Here is an 11,275-nt window from a genome sequence, read left to right as displayed (position 1 = left end):
CGGGCCAGGATGGACACAGCAATCTAGCCAAGATGCCTCCTCCCAATATGCACTCAGTGGGGATGATGTGCAGAGATGTGTCAGAATGGATCTATAAGAAGTGTGGGCTGTGTCAATCAGAAGAAGAGGCAGTGACTCAGTAACTCAGGGCCGCCACACCACGCCCGGGAAGGAAGCATTTTTCACTGTCAGCACACCTTTCCCTGAGTGTTGCTTTCCTCACTTCTTGGCAGCCCAAGGAATTAAAAAACCTGCACATGTGAGCCTCATACCTGCACATGAGGGTCCGCTGGACCTTCAGGTAGCAGGCAAACCTCCATCTTGTGAAAGATGTGAGAAGTGAACTAATGGGGGCCCACAGCAAGGCTACCCTTGGCTCACTGGTCCCCCACCCTCATTTGGAATGGATGGAGTGCAAATCAAAAATGCTGCATCTCCATGGGGCTAATAATGAGGGCAGGCATGGCAACTGAAGAAGGGTTTACACTTAGTAGTCACCACACACACATGAAAGGAATCATTCACCACAACTGTGACATCCTTGGCTGCACATCTTCCTTAGCTGGTAGAAGCTTTCTGCCAACACCTCACCAACGAATAGAGACCACATTTGACAGAATGCAGACTCCTTTTGCCATTTGGACATTACAACATGCCTTCCTACAGCCTACATGTCACCACTCACGCCCCTTCTCAAGTAAAGATGAGCATGCAGAAAAATCATCACACTTCATAACACATTTGATAACTCAAAATAAAGAGAGAAATCCAAGAATTCAGTGCAAATTCCACTTCTTCTGTGACACTGATTTATGCTATAAAATTTTTAAAAATTATTTTTCTATTTTCAGTGGAATTTGAGAGAATGTTGCATTTGCCATGCGAGTAATCTGGTTATCAAAAAAAGGAAGAGCTGTTATATGAAAAGCAAACTTTCTAACATTTCTTAATAGATTTAAAGACCTAGAAAAAAGATTAAAGATTTAAAAAAAGGAAAAACCACAGTAAACCCACATGTACTCACCACCCAAACACGCACCTCTCCTACATGTCCCTCCCCAAGCACCTCTGTCTTTCTCTCCCCAGGTTGAACCATCTGGTTACAATCTTAAATTGTGACCATCCAATTTTTAAACACTGAGGTGACAGGAAATAGATCATATAATCTAGAAGCTCAACAAATACTTGCAAAAAAAAAAGGAACAATGATTTGTTACAGTGTTTTCATATTTTATAGAGAAGTTTAACCCATTTTCAAAAATGTTAAAAGATGGTTCTTGACCAAGTAAAATTTACTTCAGAGATACAACAGATTTCCTTTGTTAGAAACCCTATAAAATTTCATGTTAATAGGTCTAAGGATCCAAAATATTCATTGATTGTGAAAACGCCCATAAGAAATATCACCAAATCTGCACTGTGAATTGTGCAAGACTGTTGAATCACAGATCTGTACCTCTGAAACAAATAATGCAATATATGTTAAGAAAAAAAAAAGAAGATAGCAGGAGGGGAAGAATGAAGGGGAGTAAGTCGGAGGGGGAGACGAACCATGAGAGACGATGGACTCTGAAAAACAAATTGAGGGTTCTAGAGGGGAGGGAGGTGGGGGGATGTGTTAGCCTGGTGATGGGTATTAAAGAGGGCACGTTCTGCGTGGAGCACTGGGTGTTATGCACAAACAATGAATTATGGAACACTACATCAAAAACTAATGATGTAATGTATGGTGATTAACATAACAATAAAAAAATCTAAAGAAAAAAAAAGAAATATCACCAAATCTAATATCCGTTTCTTATCGAGGAAATATCCATCATAAATCAACAGTCAGAGCATTCTTTTTTGGCAAAAAATGGGTTATAGTAACATCATTTGACAGAATTCTAAAGTACCAGTCAATGCAATAAACGAACAAAAAAAGTTATGAGATCTAATCTTATTTGTGGATGGTAAACACCGAGAAAATCAAGGAGAGCACACTAAAATTCATTAAAAGTAAAAAAAATTCAGGAAGATGGGCACTGGTAAAAGCAACATACAAAATTTAGTAATTTTACTACATATCAACAATAGCTAATTAAAAAATACAGCTTTTATGCTAAGTGAAATAAGTCCATCAGAGAAAAATAAATACCATGATTTCACTCATATGTGGAATTTAAGAAACACAGATTAACATAGGGGAAGGGAAAAAGAGAGAGGAGAGAGAGAAAGAAAACTATAAGAGACTCTTTTTTTTTATTTTAATTTTTTATTGTTATGTTAATCACCATATATTACATAATTTGTTTTGGTGTAGTGTTCCATGATTCATTGTTTGTGCATAACACCCAGTGCTCCACGCAGAACGTGCCCTCTTCAATACCCATCACCAGGCTAACCCATCCCCCACCCCCCTCCCCTCTAGAACCCTCAGTTTGTTACTATAAGAGACTCTTAACTATAGGGCACAAACTGAGGATTGCTGAGGGTGGGCTGGTGGGAGGATGGGGTAACTGAGGGATGGGCATTAACTGAGCGAGGGCACTTGTTATGAGCACTGGGTGTTGGACGTAAGTGATGAATCACTGAATTCTACGCCTGAAACCAATTTTACCATATATGTTAACTAACTAGAATTTAAATAAAACTTGAAATATAAATAAATAAATTAAATAAATAAACAAATAAATAAATAAATGCACATTCTCTTTGAATACAAAAAAAAGGTGGAGGGGATGATGGAAATACAGGTATCCGTTACGTTAGCCTTTTCACTTCTCTGGATTTTTAAAATATGTCAAAATTGCACAGAGATAGACAGAGGTATAATGTGAGGACTCATTTGGAAGAAGCAGCTTGTCTTATTTGCCAGAACTCATCAACCTGAACTAGAATATAAACTCACGGAAAGAAAGTGCTGTGTTTGAATGTTGGTGATGCTGCATGAAGTCGAGGACTGAAAATGAGGAGTTGGGGCTTGCTGTTTCTACCTAAAGATAGGTGGTGCACTTCTTAGAGCTTTCCCAGATTGAGAGGGGTCACTTACCCTGCTTTCTGCTCGAAGTTAAGAACACCTGGGGTCCATAGTACAGTGATCCAATTCAGCATGTGGAGGATGTTCTATTAGAGAAGCAGCCTAGCGCCAAGGAGACAGCAATGTCCTCAGGCCAGGAGATCGCTCCTCTCCCATTAGCTTGTTGGGAGTGGGGTGGCATGAGGGATTTGGAAAGACATTCTACATTTGTGTGTGGTGCGTGTGTGGGGGGGGTTTCATTTCCCCTTATATAAAGATGCAAGAATTAAACAATCCTTTTTCTAAATTAAAAAAATAAAAATACAGCTTAATATATATAAAATATTTTTCAATAAAAATATATGAATACTTAAAAATGAATTTAAGAAAATGACAGATCTTTATTGAGATACATTTTTAGAATGGGTATAAATATAGGAAGATGTCATGTACTTAAAGTAAATCTCAAAAAGTTAAAAATAGAACTGCCCTACAATCCAGTAATCACACTGCTGGGTGTTTACCCTCCCCCCACATACAAAAACACTAATTCAAAAAGAAATGTGCACCCTTATGTTTATTGCAGCATTATTTACAATAGCCAAATAATGAAAGCAGCCCAAGTGTCCACTGATAGATGAAGGGATAAAGAAGATGTGGTATATATATGATAGAATATTACTCAGCCATAAAAAGAATGAAATCTTGTCATTTACAATGACATGAATGGAGCTAGAGAGTATAATGCTAAGTGAAATAAGTCAGTCAGAGAAAGACAAATACCATATGATTTCATTCATAGTTGGAATTTAAGAAACAAAACAAATAAGCAATGGGGAAAAAAAATAAGAGAGAGAGAGAAACCAAGAAACAGACTCTTAACTATAGAGAACAAACTGATGGTTGTCAGAGGGGAGGTGGGGAGGGCAGAAATGAGGGAACTAGGTGATGGGGATTAAAGAGTACACTTGTCATGATGAGCACTGTGATGTATGTACTTGTTGAATCACTATATTGTACACCTGAAACTAATGTGACACAGTATGTCATCTATCCCAGAATTAAAATAAAAAACTTAATTAAAAAAGTAAATCTCACTATTTTAGCAATGTTAGGTTTCACAAAATAATGATAATTTTAATAAAATCTCAATGAACTATTCTGAAAAAAGAATGATTATAATGGGTACCATAGGTATTTGTGAGAATGGGTGAAAGATTTTTTTAAATAGAGAAGGAAGAGAAGTTTGCATGTCACATAAAATAGAGTGATACTAGCAGTAAATAGACAAATATTAATAGAACAGAACATAGGACCAAAAATTAACTAAAGTATATATTGGCATTTGAGATTAAAAATGCATCATTGTACATCCATGGAAAAATGATGGATTATTTAGTAAATGATGTTAAGAAGACTCTCTAAGCATTTAGGAAATAATCAAGTTAAATATCTATCTCATACCCACACTCAAAATAGAATCCAGTTGGCTTAAATATTTAAAAGTTAAAACTGAGAACATAGAAATCAAAGAAGAAAATATGGATAATTTTTTATATAATCCCTTAGGGTAAACGAAATGATTATCTTACTACATGAAATTGAAAAAGAAAATTTCTAGGTGGCAGAAACCAGCATAAATAAGATTACAAGGCAAATCACATTGTTTGGCCCCTCCTCTTGCCTGGAACAATTCAACAGCTCAGGACTACTGAGCAAGGTGAGCAAGGAGCAGCCTTCCATGTGCCAAGGCACTACACATTGGCATCCAGTCATGCCAGCTGGGCTTGTTAACACCTTCTCTAACACATCACCACAACACTACATTCTCAAGATAATGGTTGAGAAACTATTCTACAGCACTGGAATCTCCTCATCCACTTCAAGAGTTTCAGAGAACTAATATCAATATAATGAAAACAAGGAAGGGGAGAATGAGGGAGCAATTTCTCTGCACAGAGGGGTTGCTAAGCTGTGACATGCAGCAAGGGATAGGGAAGGTTCCACCTTCCAACCCTTCCAACTCCAAGCCAACCACAGAGGGCACAGTGAAGGTGGGGGCTTTAAGAAGATCACTCCCAGAGCCTTAAACTGTGTTCTTCACAGTTAGAAGACATGGAGGCTAAGCTCTTGACTTACACTGAAGAAAGAGCAAGTTATGGAATGCAGCCTAACTTTCCCACTGCATGTCTTGAAGACAAGAAAAGGACTGATCTGCTGATTCAGGGGCAGAGCCAGAAATATATAGCCATATGGGATGTGCCAGAGGTTGTCCAAACAAGGCATGCATGACTGTTTACAAAAGGACTTCAGCAGAAAGAAGCTATGCCTTGATGCCAAAATCTTGAAAGAAAAAAAAAAAAAGGTCCAAAGCAACCACTTGGAACAGATAAGTGTACTCTCGGGTCAAAGGAACACAACAAAAAAGCAACCCAGCAGGGATCCCTGAAGAGCTCAGGAAAGTCTCCCACAACAGAATGAGTCATCCTGGAACATTGGCCAGATGAGATGCACAGGAGAGGTCACATTACCATAGTGTCCTTCATTTCCCTAAACAAGAGCCCATGGGTGCTAAAGCCACTAGCTTAGTTAGGGGAGAAAGCAAAACAAAGCAAAGCAGGAAGGGAAGTGAAGGGAAGGGAAGAAAAGAAGGAGGGGGGTAGGGAGGAAGGAAGGAAGAGAGAGGGAAGGGAGTATGGGAAGGAGGGAGGGAGGGAGGAAGACCAAGGAAGTGTCATCTCTCCATTGTAGGGATCTAGCCTGAAGCAGGTGCAAAGCAAGAAGACTTAATGCTAAGTTGAGTTTGAGGCTTTATTTTTATATATAAGATTCACATTCTAATTCTGAAAATAAACTAAATTGGGGCCTTAGAATGATCTTTGTAGAACTTTCTAGTATGTGGGTATGAGCAGAAAAATGACTGCTGGGGTTTTCATCATTGGGGCAGGGAATGAGAGAACAAATATACTCACTAATAAAAGTTAAAGGAGGGCGCCTGGGTGGCTCAGTTGGTTAAGCGACTGCCTTTGGCTCGGGTCATGATCCTGGAGTCCTGGGATTGAGTCCCGCATCGAGATCCCTGCTCAGCAGTGAGTCTGCTTCTCCCTCTGACCCTCCCCTCTCTCATGCTCCCTCTATCTCAGGAAAGGAAACAGGAAGGAAACACAGCCGCATTTCAGTTTTGTCAGAAGTCATACTTGCTCAATATACCAGTTGTCGTGTAAAGATCATGAATTAGACTTATTTTGAAATTAACTTTTGTTTGCTTAACAGTTTTGATCTTGTTTGCTTATTTTTTGTTTTTATTTTTGCCTTTGCCCTGGGATGGGAAACCCCCTGGGGAAAGTCCTTCTTGAGTCAAGAATTAATAGGTTAGGAGTTAGGTAGATAAAAAGTGGACAGGGTTCTCTGGAGAAGATTCTTAAAAGAGACAGTAGTACATGGAAACACTGTTTGATGAGACGACATGGTCACTTCAAAGAACCAAAAGAATCAAAACTAATCAATTCTGAAATAAATGGAAATGATAGCACTACTTAACGAGAGGTGGGAGGCATGGCCAAAGCAGTACTCAAGAGGAAGATGTATAGCCTCAAATGAATTATTAAAAAAAAAAAAAAAACCAAAACTGAAAATAAGTAAACTAAAGATTCAATTGAAAAAGCTGAGCATAGTAAAATTTAAAAGTAAAGAGGGGAATTTTTGCTTAATTAAAAATATTAATATTGCTCATAGCTGAGTTTTAATTAAAACCCAATTTTTTAAAGATGAATGTCTAAAAGTATAGTATAGTTCTTTTTTCCTTAAACATTTGAACACAGAGATTATATTTTGTTTATAAATCCACTTAAAGCACCCACTTACTCAATTTTTGATTAATTAAAATTTAAATTTGGTAAGTATTTCCCTACATAGCTCATGATATTTATAAGCTTGACTATCCTCAAATATTTCAAATTACAATTATAATTAATACAACTGATTCATTCAAGCACTTCAGCCCTTTAGCAAAGCAAACTTACCTCTCTCAAAGGCACTTAATTCCTTTAAGTTTAAAAATTCAAACTGATAAATTCAGAAAATCAAATTATTGTAGGTCTTTCAAACACCTAAAATCAAAGTATATACCAAGAACTACAATGATTATTAGAAGTCATGCTATTCTTGAATTTAATCTCATATGGCATCTAATCATTCCTACTAAATTATTCCCATTTATTTAACTAAACAGGAGAAGCAGAATTATCATATCACAAGCTGAGGTTATGGATTTGGGTTATGGCTTAAAAATGTGGGGGCAAGCCAAATCTTGAAATATTTTTCTGAAATTTGAGCTTCACATGTTGAGCTGGACCCCATTTTTAAGTAGAGAGATGCCTGCCATATCAAAGAGGGTTTGTAATGGTCATGTCTCCTCTGGGACTTCTCCAGTCACTTATGTTTCCTTGTTTCCAAGGTATTGTGTTTTTTTCTGAAATGATCTCTTCCTAAAATTAGAAGGCACTTCTTAGATCTTTGAATTTTAGTTGTCTTTTCTGGGCATTCAAGTCTTCTCATTTCCATTTTGGGGATCTTTGAGACCATCCACATTTTCCAACCCTTGAAACTTTGCAAATCTTCCAGGTTTAGAAGTTCCAAGCTGAAAATATTTCAACCCTGAGATCTAACCCATTATGTCACCATATTAATTAGGGTTCTCCAGAGAATCAGAACCAATAGGATATGTATATAGATAAACCTAAGAGGAGATTTATTATAGAATTTGGTTCACACAGTTACAGAAACTGAGAAGCCATGCTGTCTGTAGGCTGGAGAACCACGAAAGCTGATAGTGTAATTCAGTCAGAGTCTGAAGGCTTGCCAACCACAGAACTGCTGTTGTATTTGCTGGGGTCCAGAGTTCTGATGTCCAAGGTCAGGAAAAAATGGACATCCCAGCTCAAGAGAGGGAATTCGCCCCCTTTTTCCCCCTCTGGGATCTTCAGGATTGGATGATGCCACCCACCCACAGTGGTGAGGATGAATCTTCTTTACTCAAATGTTAATCTCTTCCAGAAACACCTTCACAGGCATGCCCAGAAATAATGTTCTACCATCTATCTAGGTATCCCTTCACCCACTCAAGTTGACAGATAAAATTAACCATCACAGTAACCATTATACCATCTCCTGTGGGAAAACCTAGAATGCATTAGATGTTCACATGAGCTATTGAACACATTTTAAGTGTGGTAATTATATACTTTTGTTGTTTGAAAGACATTATTTTCTGTAAACTTTATTGGAAAATAATGCATAGTACACCTCATATAATCTACTCTCTTAAACATCCTAAACTGTCACGGTTCCCACAAACCTAATTTGTATCAGTTAACCACAATTATTGTCTGCACTGTGATCTTGGGTAAGGGATGGGGATAAAGGGAGGGTGTAAGCTGGCCCTTTTGTCATTTCAAGTCTGAACCATATATCCTTGATGTCTGGGCCTACACTGATTTTCTCCATGCTAAAGTATGGAATCAATTACTTCCCAGAGAACCTTGGCTGAGTATCAGTGTTAATGCTCAACACCAGGTCCCAGTGTGTCTATGATTATCCCACATGAAGACTGGGGAAAGACACTCCTCCTAGATTTCCTTTATGATTGAGAATAAAAAAATCCTCTTCTAAAAGGTGAATTCATATTGATGTTTGTTATAGGTAATTTTACTAAATTCTAATTTAGACTTGTTCTCTTATAATTTTTTTATTATCCCCATTTTCAGCAACCAGCTTCTCAACAACCATTTCATATCAAGTTTAATATACTATGTGTTTATTTATTTATTTATTTTTAAAGATTTTATTTATTTATTTGAGAGAGGGAATGAGATAGAGAGAGCCTGAGAGGGGGGAGGGTCAGAGGGAGAAGCAGACTCCCTGCTGAGCAGGGAGCCCAATGCGGGACTCGATCCTGGAACTCCAGGATCATGACCTGAGCCGAAGGCAGTCGCCCAACCAACTGAGCCACCCACGTGCCCCAATATACGATGTGTTTAAATTGTAACACCATTTAAATTTTAGGAGCTTCATTTCTAAGAAATATTTGGAGATGCTTAAATTTGTAACCCTCTCATCTAGACTAAAATTATGCCCATACTTTTCATAATCCTTTTATGTCTCATTTATCACTGTTCCATAGTTTACACTGTTGACAGAAAAAGAGCAACGAAATAATGCCAAAGAAAGAGGAGGAAAGGATTTAATAAAGATAAAAGGAGAAATTAATAAAATAGAAAACAAAAGCAGAACAGCTGCTCAATAAAACCAAAGTCTGTTTCTTTGAAAAGAGCAACAAAATAGATAAACCTTTAGGAAGTTGAATCAAGGATAAAAGAAGAATAGACAATTTATAATAAAGAAGGAGATATAGCTGAAAACAGATGGGCTTTGGAGAAATTTTAAATGATAGTTCTGGTTGATGGTGAAGGGCACAGACTCTGGAGCGCAAATGCTTGGGTTCACATCCTGGCTCTGTTTTTTTGCTGTGTATGCCTAAAAGTCACTTAACCTCTCTTTGCCCACTTATTTTTATGAGAAAAGGGCAGATATTTATAATACCTACTTCTTAGAACTGTAGCAAGAACTGAATGAGTTAATCCATATAAAGCTCTTAAAGCAGTGTCTAAAGTATAGTGAGTGCTCAAACTGTTCCTTTTCTTGGTAATTAGCACCTCTATTCTTCCAGTCTCCAGGTGACTCAAAAATTCTAAAATGTATCCAGAACACAATTTCTCACCCCTCCATTGCTATTACCCTACTTCACTCTACCTGTCCGCTAGATCATGGATCACAGTAATCAATAATCAGTAACTTCCTGATCATCACTTAGTCTCCTGTATTCTATTTTCCGTGTAGCAGTCAAAATGAACCTTTTGAAAAGTAAGTCAGATAATGCCAATCCTCATTTCAAATGGTTCCCTATTTCTCAAGGTTTTAGCCAAAGTTTTTACAACAGCATCCAGAGCCTTATCTGATCTTCCTTTAGGCTATCCTGTGACCTCACCTCCTACTACTCTGCCTTTTTTATTCACTCCACTCCAAACATTATTTTTTATCCTAGCTATTCTCTGAGATGCCAGCCTGAAACTTTCCCGAGGGCCTTTACACATATCTCTCATCTTCCTGGAATGCTGTTCTCCCATGTAAATGTATGGTTGCCTCTCATTTTCTTCAGATCTCTTCAATGTCACTTTCCCAACAATAAAAGTAAATGTTCATTCATGATAAAATCTCTTAGCAAGCTAGAAATAGAAGAGAACTTCTTTAACCTGATAAAGGGCATCTACAAAAACTTATAGCTAACATCACACTTAACAGTGAAAGAGTGAATGTTTCCCCATAAAATTGGGGATAAAGCAAAGATGTACATTTTCACCACTCCCCATTTAACTGCCAACTAAAAGCCCTGGTCAGTAAAATAAAGCACGAAAAAGAAATAAAATGCATATAAATGGGGGGGGAAGAATTATGCTGTATTTATTTGCAGACAATATGATTATCTATGTAGAGAATCCAAGGAATCTATAATAGAAAAAAATCTCTTTAAACTAATGAGTTTATTGATATTAAAGGATACAAGGTAAATACGCAAAAAAAAATCAATCATGTTACTATTTACTAGCATTGAACAATTGGAAATGAAATTTAAAATAATACATTTATAATAGCTTCTCCAAAAATGACATAAACTTAGGTGTAAATTTAACAAAACATGTGCAAGATCCACATATTGAACACTAAAAAACACAATAGAAGAACTAAATATATGGAGAAACAGACCATGTTCATGGATTGAAAGATTCAGCATAATAATGCTATGCATTCTCCCCAAATTGATCAAGAGATTTAATATAGCTCCCACCAAATCTCAGCAGGATTGTATAAACAAGCTGATTATCCAATTTATATGGGAAGACAAAGGAAATAGATAGCCAAAACAAATTTGAAAACGAATAACAAAGTTGGCTAAGTGACAATACTTGACTTTAAGATTTATTATAAAGCTATAGTAATCAAAACAGTGTGGTATTGGTAAAGAAACAGACACATAGATCATTGGGACAGGAGAAAACTCACAAATAGACCCACAAATACTGCCAATTCATTTTTGCCAATGATGGAAAGGCCATTCAAGAGAGAAAGGATAGTCTTTTTCAGCAATTGATGTTAGAACAATTGGATATACATATGGGGGAAAAAGAACAACCATCTAAGCCTCACCTTACAGAGAAATTA

This window comes from Zalophus californianus, chromosome 16 (genome assembly GCF_009762305.2).
Source record: "Zalophus californianus isolate mZalCal1 chromosome 16, mZalCal1.pri.v2, whole genome shotgun sequence".
NCBI lineage: Eukaryota > Metazoa > Chordata > Mammalia > Carnivora > Otariidae > Zalophus > Zalophus californianus.
Note: the sequence above shows the minus strand (reverse complement) of the source record.